We start from the raw sequence: 15057 nt of genomic DNA, 5'->3' as shown, positions 1-15057 counted from the left end.
CAAACGCAGGCTGCCCACACCGTTGAGAGCGGAATTATTTGCCTTTAAACGACACGTATAGTGTGAGGTACCTTGGTCAGGTTTCTCCATTCCCATCTCTTCGGTTGTGTTGGCCTATTAACTCTCAGGCCCAGCTGCCACCATGCAGATTGGAGGCCTCGGTCATTGTAATTCCAGGCTTGGCACTAAGGAATAGGCAAGATTGGAGCTCAGTGGCAATTTAGGATTTAAGAAAAGACATTGCCACCAAGCACCCATACTGATCCCGACAAGTTAAAGAGCATGAAGATGGTCTGTATTGGCAAAGGGCTTATATGAACGCAGGGGCTGGAGGAGAGAAAACTGGGGGGGCGCATGCTATCTTACTTGTAGGAAGCTGTCTTTATATTGCAGTTCTTCATCAGCTTAATTTTCAATTGTCCTAGCAAGCATATTAATTGTACTGGATTTCTGTAGCATTTATTGGTTTATTATTGCAGATGGCTTTGCTGATGAGTGCACTGTTTCATAATACATCCACCTATATTATATATAGATACACATGCAGAAGGAAACTGAGTGATAGTTTGTATCTCATCTTACAGAACGCTGAAAAAAGAATAAATTATTTTAGGGTTTTTGAATGGCAGTTCTTTAAAGAGAACAGTTTTTAACACCAACTCTTATCCTTTCAGAGATTTATAATTCTTTTTTTAATTTTAGTGTAGTTCTTTAATCAGTTTTGCTTGGAATTCCTAGTAGTTTTTGAGCTCTTTTACATTTTGAAATGTATGCAGTTATAAATTAATAATTTGACATAATTAAGCATATATAATATTACACATATTGCAATATGAATGTGTGCTGTATATATATTTAAAAATCATTTGTATGTAAAGTTCAAGTTCAAAAGTCCAGTATCCTATTAATTTCAAAATGTAACTTGAAAGGGACTTTGAAATAATCATTTTTATTCAGTACTTACACACATAACAAATTGTGTTTTGCAAAAAATAGTAATTACAATATATTTTAAATGCACCTCATGGTCTGCTTTATGAAAAATATTAAAGATAACTTGGGGCAAAGTTGACAATTAGTTCTTTGTAATTTTCAATAGGAAAAATGTTCTTTGTGTTTTGCCTTAATTTTAATTTATATTACATTTTAATATTAGATATACAACATATTTAGCACTATCTTAAATATAAATACTTCAATGATACCTGGATTTCTACTGATTTTTGTCAAGGGCTCATTAAAAACATATTTGTGATTGTATTTTAATGAATTTTGAAAATGTGTTAACTAACTGCACAACTAAATGTGTTACTATATCTTGAAAAATAAACATGCAACAAAATAGCTAATATATGTACAGTATGTTAGAAGAATTAGTTGTGGGGAGGGAAAAGTTATAACCTTATGTTTTGTTCCTATTCTAGTCCCTTTAGTTATTTTGGCAAGATTTTTGGGACATGATTGCCATTACCATTTTTTCCTAGGGTTGAGAGAATTGACTGGCTCAAAGTTACCCAGCTGATTTGGAGCCTAATACACGACTAGAATCCACTATTTCCTGGCTTTTAATTGGGTGTTTTAACCACATTAACATGCAAATTGGTTTTATAAATATATTGATATTCTCTTGATTTAACAAGAGAAATGAACATGTGTTGATCATCTATAAACTATAGTTTGCAAAGCAATAGCTTTGGGGTAAGGATCTGCATTGAGTATTTTGTGATAAACTTAAAAACATAGAAGCAATTTTCAAATTACAAGAATAATATGTACCGGTATTTCTAATAGTTTATAAACAGATAATTATTTTTCTCATATCTGAGTCAAAATCAGAAGTAAAGTTTGTTAATATGCTAACATGCATGTAGAATTGAACTTTGTTATAATTTTTTGATGTTGTAAATGTAGAATAATTCAATCTTAAATTGATTCTGTAACATCGCAAGTGATCCTTCACATAAGCATATAATTTATGAAACCATATTTCAGTGCATTAATCTGGAAAAAATCTTTTTGTGAATATATATAATGTAATGTAGCTTTGTTTCAGAATTCTTTTTCTCTGTATATAATTAATTTGATGGCTTATATCAGATAAGGTAATTGCCAACAGTTAAGCTATACACTATAATTTTCAACATCCTAAAAAAAGCTATTGGAGAAAATGGACCCAATGGATAATGTTGTGAAAAGATTATAATATCATAAATATGGTTCTAGTGTTCTCTCTTAAAATCTAAAATGAAATAAACGGATCAACAGCTGTTTTTTTTTTTAAAGGGGGAAAATTGCAGGTATTTTAGCTATATTTCTACATCAAGCCTAATCATAAAATAATAATGACAAACAGGCTCCTCTTGAACACTTCATGAACCCTTAGATCAGGGGTTCCCAACCTGGGGTGCTCGCACCCCCTGGGGGTGCGAGACGATATTCCAGGGGGTGCGAAAAAAGTCCAGGTAAATAATAGGATATTGGCTATATGTTGGCAATTTTATTTATTATGCAATGGATTAACTTTGTTTTCATTTTAGAGTTAAGTATCGTTATTTAGTGGCCGTCACATACATAGCTGAAAAGATTCAATCCTACCATATATTTAACGTGTTCAGTAGTTCCTAAAGTCTAAATTTCAGGGGGTGTGAGGTTCGAGTGAAATTTCTTTAGGGGTGCGGGGCAAAAAAAAGGTTGGGAACCACTGCCTTAGATGGATGAGGAGTAAACCTTTGATTTGGAAAATGGCTAAATATGTCATCTATAAGTACAACAGTATGATTGCCTTGCTTCACAAACTTCAATACGTAACATGGTTCTTGTAGTGGTATTTAAAATAAGCTAAATGCAGTAGTGTTATTTTGCAATCTGCAAAAATCACTTAGCACTCATATTTATAGTACACTTTTCTGGGGCAATATAGCTATTGCACTTGCATTTCATTATTGAAGTCTTTTTTCCTCATTATCAGATTATTCTACTGTGTGAGGGACTACTTAAAATGACAAACCCAAGAGATTGTTGCTTTGAAATGCCTGAAGTCATATAAATGTACATGTTAATTCTGATATGTTTTCAAATGGTTCTCCAGCAGCTGTATTCTTGCAATGAAATTGCTAGGATGTGCAACTTGCACATTTTTATTTGAGATGTGTTTTTGGTGTAGGTGGTTTGAATACTCTGAGGAGGCTTCAAGTGGAATTGTAAGATGGTCTGCCAGACAGAGAACACTAAATAATTTCTCTACAATGTGCTGGGGTCAGCAGATAATCTTACTGCTGGCACTTACAGGGTTTTCATTTGTCAGTTATGATTCTATCATAATAGACTACATATTAGGAAGAAATGATGCCTTTTAAAAAGATTCATAGACATTTTGAAGTGTCTTTATATTTGTGCCATCGTAACATATTAAATCTTTGAGCAAGTTGCCTTTTGTGCTTGTACTTACTGCTGTATTTTTTAGAGATTTATTATCTTGGGAAGTAACTATCATTTTATCCTCCAGCAGAGTGGTGCAGCAATAGAATACAAGGGTACCTACCTCATAATAAACTCATTATTTAGTTATAGACTAGGAAGCCAAGACCACTCAACTCTAAGTCTAGGTTTGAGTTTGAGAACTAGGAGCAGCTGGTGTTACCAAGCCCTACCTCCCAAGTTCTTGTTGGACACCAACAAAGGCTAAAAGGTTTAGCTGTGACTTTTTAATGCTTTTATATAGTTCATAGCAGTTTTAGTATTCTTGCTAAGATATAGCACCATCAAGGCTTTATAATATTCTAGTCTGCCTTTGCACCATAATTTTAGACAATGTAGTTATTAATACTCTATATTAGCTGACATTTTGCTCATATATGCATCCTGTCTTTACAATAAAACAGCAATAAGCAGGTTCCGGAATTTAGGGTGAAGTGTGTTAAGAGACTTATTGCCACCTGGTGTAAACTCTTAATATTTTCCCCACAACCAATCAAGGTACAGTTTAAATACAATCTCTAATCCAAAATCATTTAATGAGTTTCCTTGTCTGAGTCTTGGTTTTCATGATCACTTTTCAATATCAATTTATTTGTGGGCCTGCACATAGTAGCAATCCATAAGGACACTTGTGGGGAAATTGATTGTGAATAAAATAATTAGTCCACATCTGTCTTCTAGCCAAAATGTCTTCAAGAATAATGCTTGAACATCAAAGATATGCCTAGGAGATTTTGCCATTTACACTGAGAATATTGTGATACTGACTTCATGTTCCATTGGTAACAAAGAGGCTGAACCATCTTTGGAGTATTTCACACATAAGACAAGACAAACTTTTGTCCTGTGAGTAAAGATGGTCCGAAGGTAGAAAAGTTCAAACAGTGGTAAGATCATTCCTGATTAAACTTGAATCAAGATTAATTTGATGCCAATCAAGGCATCAGTAGTTTTATAATTTGAGTTAGATAGCTCTTCCCTAGGAAACATTTGGAATCCGGTAAAATCTTAAAGCTGTTGAAGTCATTGTCCATAAAGTACAGATAGTCTTCTACTTATGACAGCAAAATTTTAGTAGAGGCATCATGCAACTAGATTTGTTTTTACAATGGTTGTAATTCAAGACACTTTATTTGCAAATCACATGGTTGTTAAACCTATTCTTATGAACAGAAATTGCTTCTTCCATTGAAGCTGATCTGTGGGAATGTGTGTTTGATAGCTTTAACTCACGAAAACCAAGCCAAAACTTCTTAAAACTTGAGATTAGGAGCCATGCCCAGCCTGCCCCTTTGCAAATAATAATTAAAAAGTTAAACTTTGTTGTTGGAACCTAGGGTGCTCTGCTCAGCTTTGGAAGAACTGTACTCTTCACAGAGCCTTGAGAAAGTGAGGGCAGCTTTATTTTTCTTTTCTTCACTACAAAGCCAGCTCCAGTGCTCTAGCGTTGTAGCTGAGTGACTGGCTTTAGCATTTTTTCCTTCTTTATAAAGGGCACAAGATTGGGAAACTTTGTGGGAAGAGGAGGTCAGTTGACACTTCCAAGTGTTTGGGGCTTTGTGGAAGAGGTGATTATGATTACTTCTCACTCTTGTATTTTCTCAGGAATTTGGAACTTCTCAAAAGGCAGCTCCTCTGTGGTAAACCTTAACCTAACCCATTTGAAGTTATGCTGAAAACACAACATTATGCCTCATTTATGACCACTTATATTCTTTGCAGTGTTTCTTAGTCACATAATAGTTATTAACAGTTAGAACATGTTGTCCCATGCCTGAATTGTATTTTTTTCCTCCCCCCCCCCACCTTGTAGAAAAGATTGATTGGAGAGAAAGGGATTATAAGAAAGTAAGCTGTGGGGTCCTTAGTGTTTTCTACGCTTTCTCTTGATTTAACAAGATAAATAGACCTAGTGATCATCTATAAAGTATAGCTTGCAAAGCAACAGCTTCAGAGTAAGAATCTGTGAACTGATTCCAGGGCAGTGAGGATGTTACATAGTTTGATAATGAAATGTCTGCAAGAAAAGCACCAAGCTCAGAGAGCACCAAGGATGCCACAGTTTAATCCTGAGCTACAAATATTCTCTTCTATCTGTTGGAAGAATTATCCTTCTGGGTTCAGTTCCAAGTGGGGAAAAAGACACTGGAAACATGGAAGCTGTTTGGAAAGATGGTTTAGTGGTGGACAGGATCACATGCCTTGGAGCTCCTGGGTGAAAAGGGTGATCACATGCTTCAAGATGTTGGGGGAAGAAGGGCAGAGATGTTGAGAGTCCCTTAGTTATAGAACCTCTGTTGGGCTCCACCTTAGTGTTTCCTGTTCCTATGCAAGAAATGTATCACATTGGCTGTCAGACTCCCAGGGGCGGGGGTCTTAGCTAACTTTGTAGGCTTTGTCTGGACCACATGGCTTCACCTGAGTGCTGGCTGATGCAATCTTCCCAGGCCAGGTGGTGAGGTGGGCAGAGGCTTTTATTGTGTAGAATACTCTGGCCTAGGCCTTAATGGCCCACCCATTAACAAAGGTGGGGGTGAGCTTCTGCATCTGAAGTGAGTTTCTGCTTCAGAGTTTCTACTCTTTTTAGGGGAAATATTCTGCCTTTTTAATATTTCCTACGGTATTTCATTTTTCTAGGAGAGGGGTGAGTGCTAACTTCCTACATATCAGAGGTGCTTGATCTTCCACACCAAGAGATTGTGCTGGGTGAACTATGCAAACAGCTTACTGTATTCACTTGATATCTCTTTCTTTCTATTATCTCTATTCTGTGGGGAAGGGGAGAGAAAAAGGCAATTTCTGTAGACAATCTATCCTTTGCCTGATCCTTTGTGACCTATTCAGTGGCAGGAAGACCATGCTGAACGTGATCCTTTTCTATTGTTGGTGTGATCACATTGCTCTTGATATAATCTCTTGAAATCTCTTTCTGTCAGTTCTCTCTGCTGTGCCATGGTGGGGGTGGGGGTGGGAGAGAGAAGCAAGCAAATTCTGTAGGCAAGTCTCTCATTTGACTACTTTGCTGCCTGTTCAGTGGCAGGGAAGCCATGTTGACAGCCCTAGGACCTTGCTTAGCCTTTTTGGAGGCACTAAACCAATGGGCATTTTAAGATGTGGCTTTTGACCACACAATCTTGCAGAGTTCCTAAATAAAAAAAAAATCTAGGTTCTATTGAAATAATACTGCTGAAAGTACATATTGTGAAGCATTTTTCTAGCCAGTAAGATTCTTAGTTGGGCAAGGAAGATAATGTTTAAGAAAGAATGTGTGGTTTGATACTATAAGTTCCATACAGTTAAAATAAATTTCTGCAAAGGAATTCCAGTGTACAAAGTTTTTCTGAGCCTTGCTTTCTTCGTTTAGGAAGAGTACCCAGGCCTGTTCAATATACAGCCTGCTGTCCACCAAGCAGCCTTCTGTAGCCTGCCAGCATTTTTTTTTTTAAAAAAATCATTTCCATTAAATATTGCTGCCAGGAAGGATCTGCCACCACTCTGAAAAACATGGTGCCAAGAGCCTCCAATGCCTCCAGGCCTCACTCATGCTGCCTATTCCAAGGCTTCTTCACTCTGGTAGCTGCTAAACAGGTGATTGTTTTGGTAGATACACCTTTGCAGCTCACAATTATTTTTAATTTATCAATGTCCTTTTCCCAGGTGGTCCTTTCCCCTTACAAGTTTTACAGAACTGAATTAACTTTTTTGTGTGAGGTCCAAAAGGTACTTCATAATAATTCAGCCTTGATAAAAGTGAAATTATTTTAAAACTAAAGCTAGTAGTGTTCTTTCTGCAGTCCATAATGTTGGAGGTCTCTTGATTTTCAAGTAATTCATTTAGGCAAAACTCTAAGTGATACCAAAGTTACTTTACAATCTAATTATAAATGTTTATCACTTGTGTCAGTAATTTGTGTATCTAAAGCTATAATAAGTTTAGTGGAAATACTGTTTATATTGAAAGAGGAACAGTATATTTTCTTTCAAAATTTATAAAAGATGCTTAGAATTTCTGGAAAAGGGTATTTATGTCTAATAGTATGGGGAGCACTGCAAAATAATGCATTTGTTTATAAACAATTTATCACTGATTACATGCTATGAAGTATTCCTGCTGTTACAGAACTGTTTCAACTTAGACTAATCTGTACTGAAGAATGCAATGTTAATGTTGGATTTCTACCAGATTACAGTTGTAATTGTTTATGACACTTTTTTCATGGAAATTTATGTTCTGAGAACAATTAAAAGCAACTTTAAAATGTTTTTTTTAAAGTTTTTCAAATAGAGAATTTGATTGCAGATCCCATGTAATAAAAAAATAAATTGATACATGGAGAGCTACAACTTATCCTCAGTTTATAAAGACACTTCCCCTTACTGTTGATTATAATAATTAAAAAAAAGAGGAGCCAGAGATTCATCTACATCCCAACAACATATTAGTAGATTCTGCAAAATGGACAGCACCCAAACAGTATAATGAAATATATTGTCCAATATATTGAGCCAACAGTTTTTGTATGAAAAAAATACTTGAAGCCCAAGGTAACAATTTTTCTTAATGAAATAAATTGGATGTTAGGCAGTGATGTGTTATTTATGCACTCTTTAGCAAGCTAAAGAGCTCTCTGTTATTCAAAGAGAAACTCGGATGGTTTTCATTTTCAAACTCTGGTTTTCATGACAAGATTAATGCAAGAAAATCATACCCCAATTAAAAGAATATTCTAAGGATCTCAGAAAAGGGCTATCAATGTTGATAAATCTGGAATGAGCTTCAAAACCACTGCCAGGGTCCATGATCAGGAGAGATGCATACAAATGCTTTGTCTCAGTAATTCACCTCACTAATTCATCTTCAGCACATCTTCTCTGAAACTGGTTGATTAGAGGAAGTTCATTCCACCCCATTTTGTAACATATAATTGAAAATTGGCTATTAAATTTGAGTTTGCCAAGTTTCAGTTTGCAGATCTCTTAATGTGTTGTTCTAATGGAAACATAAAATGCAGCTCTAAATATATGAAATACTGGTAGATCATTGCCTTCAATTAAGGGCACAGCCCATTTGGTCCCTTCTTTCAGCATGCTAGAACAAGTAACCCCTGGAGCAATCTAGGAAATTCTGCTAGTTGACCCAGCACGAGCAATTAACACTGAGCTGTGAAAGTCAGAAAGTGATCCTGGACTCCCTCAGATTTCTCTGGCAAACTTCCATGAGAACAAAGTGGTATTGGTTTGATTTCAGGCTGTTGGCCTATTCCTGGCTGAAGCAAATCTTGTTCCAAATGCTGTGCTACTGTAGTTGTATCATTAGATTGTTCAGGCTTGTTATTTGTATATTCACTTGCTGTTGGTATTGCAGTATTATACTTTAGCAAGTTCCTCTGCTGGCAGTGTGGTGCCTCAAGTATTTGATGCCATCTCCATAACCAAAATAACATTTGATGTGTCTCTGTTAGAGTCTAGGATGGCTTTCAAGATTAATATCAATTCTTCAGGGCAGGTCAAGTCAGGAAATACTTAATAATAGAATCTTGAAAGCTTGACAGAGTTTCTTTTCACTTCTCTTACACCAAGCAGCATCAAGTTTCTTTCTCCCCTCTATTTCTTCCAAGAGCTAAGTTGACATTTACTTTTAACAATTCTTACATTCTTTGTTCAAGGTTGTCTCTGTACTTTACCTGTCAGGTTGGCAGGTAAATGTTTTCTCTGGCTGTTAAAATTTCTTGTACTATATTCAACCCCATCAAAGGCTTTCTGCAGTGTGTAAACATGTCTCTAGGGTGCCTGTTCCTCTTCAAGTCTTCACTGAGCCTTTGGATCTTTCCTAGCTCTGCATGTGTCTCTCTCATACCAACAAAACAGGGTATTACTGCACTGTTCAGTTTAGTTTTATTAGCCCACAGAGCTAAACAGTTGACTTAAACAGTTCCAGCTTTTAGAGATCAGTGGTTTTAATAAGAATTAAAAGCATTGAGCTTCAAATGCTTCATTCAATCTTGTGAACCATTACCTCAGTGTAGTTCTCCTATCTCCTTCCCAGAGTCTTCTCTGTTGTCAATTCAACATCCATAGCCATTCTTGTCTTCGATCAGAAACTTTCCTATGAAAACCAAACTATCTGCACTCTTCTTTTTTTTATAGCAAAGCTAGCATATAGAGTTCGTTGCATTTTGGCATGGAGGTTTGCCCATATGATGAGCCAACAGAGATATGATGATTACAGGCATATCATAGTGTGATTCTGCCCAGTTGGCTGCTCTCTTTGATTATAACTATTGTTTTATTGTATAATGGTAAAGGTTTCCCTTGTGCAGTCATGTCCAACCCATGGGGTGGGTGCTCATCTTTGTTTCTTAGCTGAGAGAGAGAGACAGCACTGTCTGAAGACTTTTCTGTGGTCATGTGGCAGCTTGACTATACCCTAAGGCTGTTACCTTCCCACCAAAGTGGTATCCATCTACATTTGCATGTTTTCAAACTGCTAGATGGGCGGGAGCCGGGGACGTATAACAGGAGCTCACCCCATCGCAGGGCACTCAGGTCTTGAACCAGACTGTCAGCTTTCCAGCTGACAAGCTCAGCCTCTTTAACCAGTCACAGCTATCCTTGTTTTATTGTATAACTTCCTGAAATCTGCATTTGGCGGATAGCATGAAGGTATTTCCATCAAACATGGAGTATTTTATCAGTTGTAGTGTACACATGGATACTCAATACATTTCACACCTATAATATCTGAGATTGACTTACATAGTATGTTATTAAAGTCAATCTGAGATTGACTTTTCACTAGTATTTAAAGACTGCTATTACTTAGCATCTCCTGCAGTCTTTTTCTGAGCATCATACAAGGTTTGGTTCTTTCTCTTTAAATCCCTGTATTGTTTTGGATTGATTCCCGAAGGAATATGTTCTTGTGTTTACTTAGGAGTCTCTGGGAGAGGTGTCTCTCATATCAAGGATGTGGTTAAGTGTGGATTGATCAAATTGGCTTTTCAATAGTGATATTCCACCTGAAGAATTCTGTTCCCAAATGGGCTCACCTATTCATTGTCTCTTTTATACTAAGTGAAGACAGAACTGGTACGTCATTTTAGAAATCCTCTTCCACTCACAGTTCTTGGCTGAAAGAGGTGGGTGGCAACAAGAAGACCTTCACACATAGATTTATCTCATGTTCTAATTGTGCCCTTTCTCCGTTGTGGTGGAGATAGCATCCAGGTTATCAGTCACCGCTTACTGACTGGAGTCTGTCAGATCTTTGAGGACACTCCCCCTGTTGCTATGGTCATCCCAGAGATTGACTCAGTCAGCTAGCTAGACTACAGGTTAATTTTTGCTCCTTAAAGAATTCAAATTCAACATCAAATTAATTGGAAAATTAGGATAAAAATAACAATCCTGAATACTCATTTGACAGCTGTCAATGGCAGCTCGGTAGGGGCTTTGGCCTAGCCTGTTGGATGGCGGGTCATCTGAGGGCCGACCTACAACTGGTAAAGGTATTTCAGCAGGAGGTGTGTAGAAAAACCATCCACACCTTCTCCCTGTGTTTGGCTTGGGAGGGCTCTCAACAGCTTAAAACGGCTGCCGCAGATGCCTTTTTACCACAGCAGCGTTTAACAGGGACAGAAGACAGCAGCGAAGGCAGGAAAGGAAAATAGTTGGAATGGCGTTCTGACTAGTGTAGAGCTAAGGAAGCCGCAGTAGTAATTTTGTGAAGACTCCGGTTTACAGCGTTGGGGAGGAAAATGGGGGATTTGCCACAGAACACTAGCTGTGCAATCAGGAGAGCAGAATAGACGGCTTACAAGCCATCCTGGTCTCTCAGCTTAGCAGCCCCAGATCAGTTGTCTTCCTCTAATAGCTCCAAGCCAAGGGATAGGGCTGCAGGGGCTCGAAAGAGCTCCAAGGTAGCTGAGCAGGATGAGCGCTGCAGAGATAAAGCTCTGGATAAGTTGTGGGCTAAGGGACAAGAAGCAGCCCAAAATAGTTCAGAAATGGTGCCCAGCACAGTTTCCTGCCTAAATGAGGAGCGACTGTTACTGAGAGGAGACAGGCATCTGCAAACTGACAGAAGAGTAGTAACAGGAATGGCCATGGGGAGCTGAAGAGCAGGATTTGATGCAGAAATCCCTTGAAGGCTCCAAAATTAGGAGTTTCTTTTCATTGTGACCAGCAACAGGGCAATTTCCAGTTACAGCCCAGAGAACCAGACTGGCCCCTGAGGCCACATTTACTCCTATGTCGGCTGGTCTATTCCAGCCGGCCATATTCAAGTTGCTCCTCTTCAAGGCTAACAAGGCATGGTTCCTGAACCACAGGAGCCTACAGATCCTTTGGAAGACCCCAATGACCCATTGTTTTCTGAGAAGACCATTACAGCAGATGTCATCCCTGTGCCAAAGATGTTCACCACAGTCATTCAAAGGCAGTGCTCATCCCTTGGGTTGGGTCCAAGCCCTTCCTCCCTGGACAGAAAGATATTCAACATGGGAGTTGACCTCTCCAAAGCCCTGGAAGTGCCCACTGTGGATGCCCCAGTTGGCGGCCCTGCAAGTCAACACATATTCCTGGGGAGCCTGAGGACTTGCTGAAGGCAGAGGACGAGGGCTGAGCAAACATTGCAGAAGCGTGCAGCAGCATGGGCAGTGAAGGCTTCCGTGGCTGCCTCCTTTTTTAACGGGGCATCTCTCATCTGGCTTCAAGAGCTGCAAGACAGAATTCCACTGGATGATATCAGGTCACATCAGCATATAAACAAACTCCTAGCAGCAGTAGAGTTTTTAGCTGACACCACCCTTAGTGCAGCCAGATTTGCCTCTAAGGCAATAGTGGGGACTGTAGCTCTCGCTGCCTTCTCTGGCTCATGCAATGGCAGGTTGATTTGAGACATAAGTGGAGGCTGACCACTGCCCCCTTTAAGGGGGAGAAATTGTCTTATTTTTTTGGATGAAAGCCATAATTATGTATTTTTAGTTTTTATTGGATTCAATCCAATAGTATCATTACTTTAGTTCAAAATTCTTATCACATGTATACTTGCCTGACTAAGCAAGTATCAAATCCAATGTTTTGATGCTATTTATGAAGGCTATCATAGAAGCATTGCATAACAGACAATGACTTCATTCCACCTTACTTAGGTAATTGTGTTAGCTACGGTTGTTCTTCAATAGTACTTGTGTGACTACTACTGGTACATGTAGCTTTTGAAGACAACTTTCCAGCTCTTTTTTTTTCTGGTAATATTATTTTTGGGTAAAAACTGTGGTTGTATAGATGCAAACATGAAATAACGATGATAGCATAGTCTTCCCAAAGTGAATGAAAATAATATTGTAATCCAGTTTATAAAAGTAACTATTTTTTTTATTACATATCTATAAATGTTGATAATAAGAATTCTTTACATTGGATTCGTTCAGATGATGTTCTGTGACCTTTTTAGTGGAAATGTCTGTCAAAATACATGTGTGTTCCTGGCATATAGATGGTACAGAATTTTCTTCATTCTTTTCTACATAGGTCAAAATCTGAAATTAGCACTAATTAATAACACTGTGTGAATAATACAAGCTTATTTTATGAAGATACTTCATAATTGAGCAATCCAGATGTCTTCCCTTCACGTAAGACTAGAATGATAGAATGTGGCAGACTAGTTTTATATCAAGTGTATTGAATTGTTTATAAAGATTATGCCCTCTTTACTTGTTTAGGTAGCAGTTTGGGATAGTAATATTTCTTTCTTGTTTGTTTCTGCTTATTCTGGCAAGCTTCCATTCTGTTTTGACTTATTACTCAGTGTGCTAAGTGCACTTTCATAACAGATTTCCATTTTTTCAGATTGTTTATTATAAATTGTTTAAATTGACAGTTGTTCTCCAGCATGCCTATTGGAGAATCCACACATATGGGTTGAATCTTTCTGCTCAGAGACTGAGTCATCAATCTTTTCCATGTCGGGCCAGGAAGTCCCCAGTCACAACTCAGTCTTGGCCCAATAGAGACGTGGCAAAAGTTGTCTCCAGTTTTTTTGCAATGCAAAAAATTCTTCTATCGTGTGGATTCTCCAAAAGGTACAGAAAAACAGAAGACAGGCAGCAATTGGATTTATTTGGCCCATTATCGCGCATCTTCCCCTGAACCATCAATAACAGCCCAACAGCTCAGGCATAGAGAGGACAGCTCTTTCACCAATTCCCAATCCTTGGGGGGTGCACTGAAGAGCCACAGCTGCTGAAACCAATTGTGTGCTGATTGTGCACCCAGGCCTACCTGGGTAACTCTGGAGCGGTCATTTCAAGCATAGTGACCCACAGCTGATCGCCGGGGCCAGTGGCCACCATTTTGATTGCAACCACATGGCAAGCTGTGCAGGCTACTCCAGGAGACTGGTCTTGCTGCCACTGCCACAACCCACGGGGGAAGACCTGGGCTAAAGACTGCTCCTGGATTGGAAGAATTGGAGGATTGAGCCATTAGCCTCTTCTCCCAGGGCAGTCTCTGGGCTCAAGCTATATAATGGCTGATCATTGAGCAGATAGCGTGGAGCCCAAATGCTCTAAGAAATCCTCCAGGAAGGCTAGATCTGCAAACAAGGATGCAACAGACAAAATAAGGGCAAAAGCCATTTATTCCAGGGCAGAAGAAAGGGATGCAAGTAGACGACTAAAAGCCCTCTAAAAGCAGTTTTCCAGAGCTGAGCAGCAAGCTGTGCAGGAGAGGTATTCCCCCTCACCCCAGCCAGAGGCTAGCATTTCCACCCTCAGCAGCCATTGCTGCAAGCCTTGCCTGCAATGCAAACAGCATGGTCATCAGAGGGAGATACAGCTTTATCTCTCCTGAGCAGGGGAAATTCAAACAGAATCATTTCCCTTTGCTTGTATGGTCCCTGATCCTGCAGAATCACAGATGAAGGAAAGAACTGGGGTTCCAGAGGCCACTTTTATCCCTACTGCAGCGGGGCTCTGCTCAGCAGACACATTAGGTCCAGAGTTGTCTGAGGAAATAAAGGCTCTCATATCCCAGGCCATTTCTCATGGGGTGGCCTCTACCTTGCAGAGGAGGAGCCATCCCCCTTCCTTGGGGTCTGTGCCTCCATTGCAAACCATGCAATACCAAGTTCCTATGGAGACACTTAGGCAACAGAGAGCAGAATCTCCAGCCCACTTTTATCAGGATAATATCTTAAATGTGCTAGAGGAAGAACAAAGAGAACAAAGTTTCTCAGAGGATGAGGACTTAATTACTGACCCTCCCTCCTTCACTGGGCTATTCAGCCCAGCACTCTTCAAATCTCTATTACACAAGGCTAGGACCACGGCCCAGATAGGCACAGAGCCTTGTTCTCCAGCAGTGCCAACTGACAACCAGGGCCCGAACAGTAAGGTGTTCTCTGAACCCACTCCCAGCAGGACAGCAGGACATGCCTTGCCCCAAGCTGTTCCTAGACGTTGTCCAGAGACAATGATTGCAGCCAGGCACCTTTTCCACTCCAGGGGGTAACAACAATTTTCTTTTAATATGGCTCCTCTCCTTACAGAAACACTTCAGTTGCCCTCACTAGAT

General features: G+C 39.1%; 1 protein-coding gene across 5 annotated transcripts in view; it reads left to right on the top strand.

The window, feature by feature from the left end:
• Nucleotides 1–15057, top strand: part of SHOC2 (SHOC2 leucine rich repeat scaffold protein) — a 69537-nt gene that overhangs the window by 1093 nt on the left and 53387 nt on the right. The window contains exon 1 of one of the 5 annotated variants that reach the window (XM_087964554.1): nucleotides 41–291. The exons of the other annotated variants lie outside the window; for them this stretch is intronic. The gene's annotated coding sequence lies outside the window, so the exon portion shown is untranslated. Of the gene's footprint in view, nucleotides 1–40; nucleotides 292–15057 lie in introns of those variants that run through there. 5 annotated transcript variants of the gene reach the window in all.

The sequence above is a fragment of the Notechis scutatus genome, chromosome 4 (assembly GCF_049901735.1).
Source record: "Notechis scutatus isolate UNSWTSFEM ecotype Mainland chromosome 4, rNotScu1.2, whole genome shotgun sequence".
Lineage (NCBI taxonomy): Eukaryota > Metazoa > Chordata > Lepidosauria > Squamata > Elapidae > Notechis > Notechis scutatus.
Note: the sequence above shows the minus strand (reverse complement) of the source record. Positions and strands in the feature narration are given on the sequence as shown.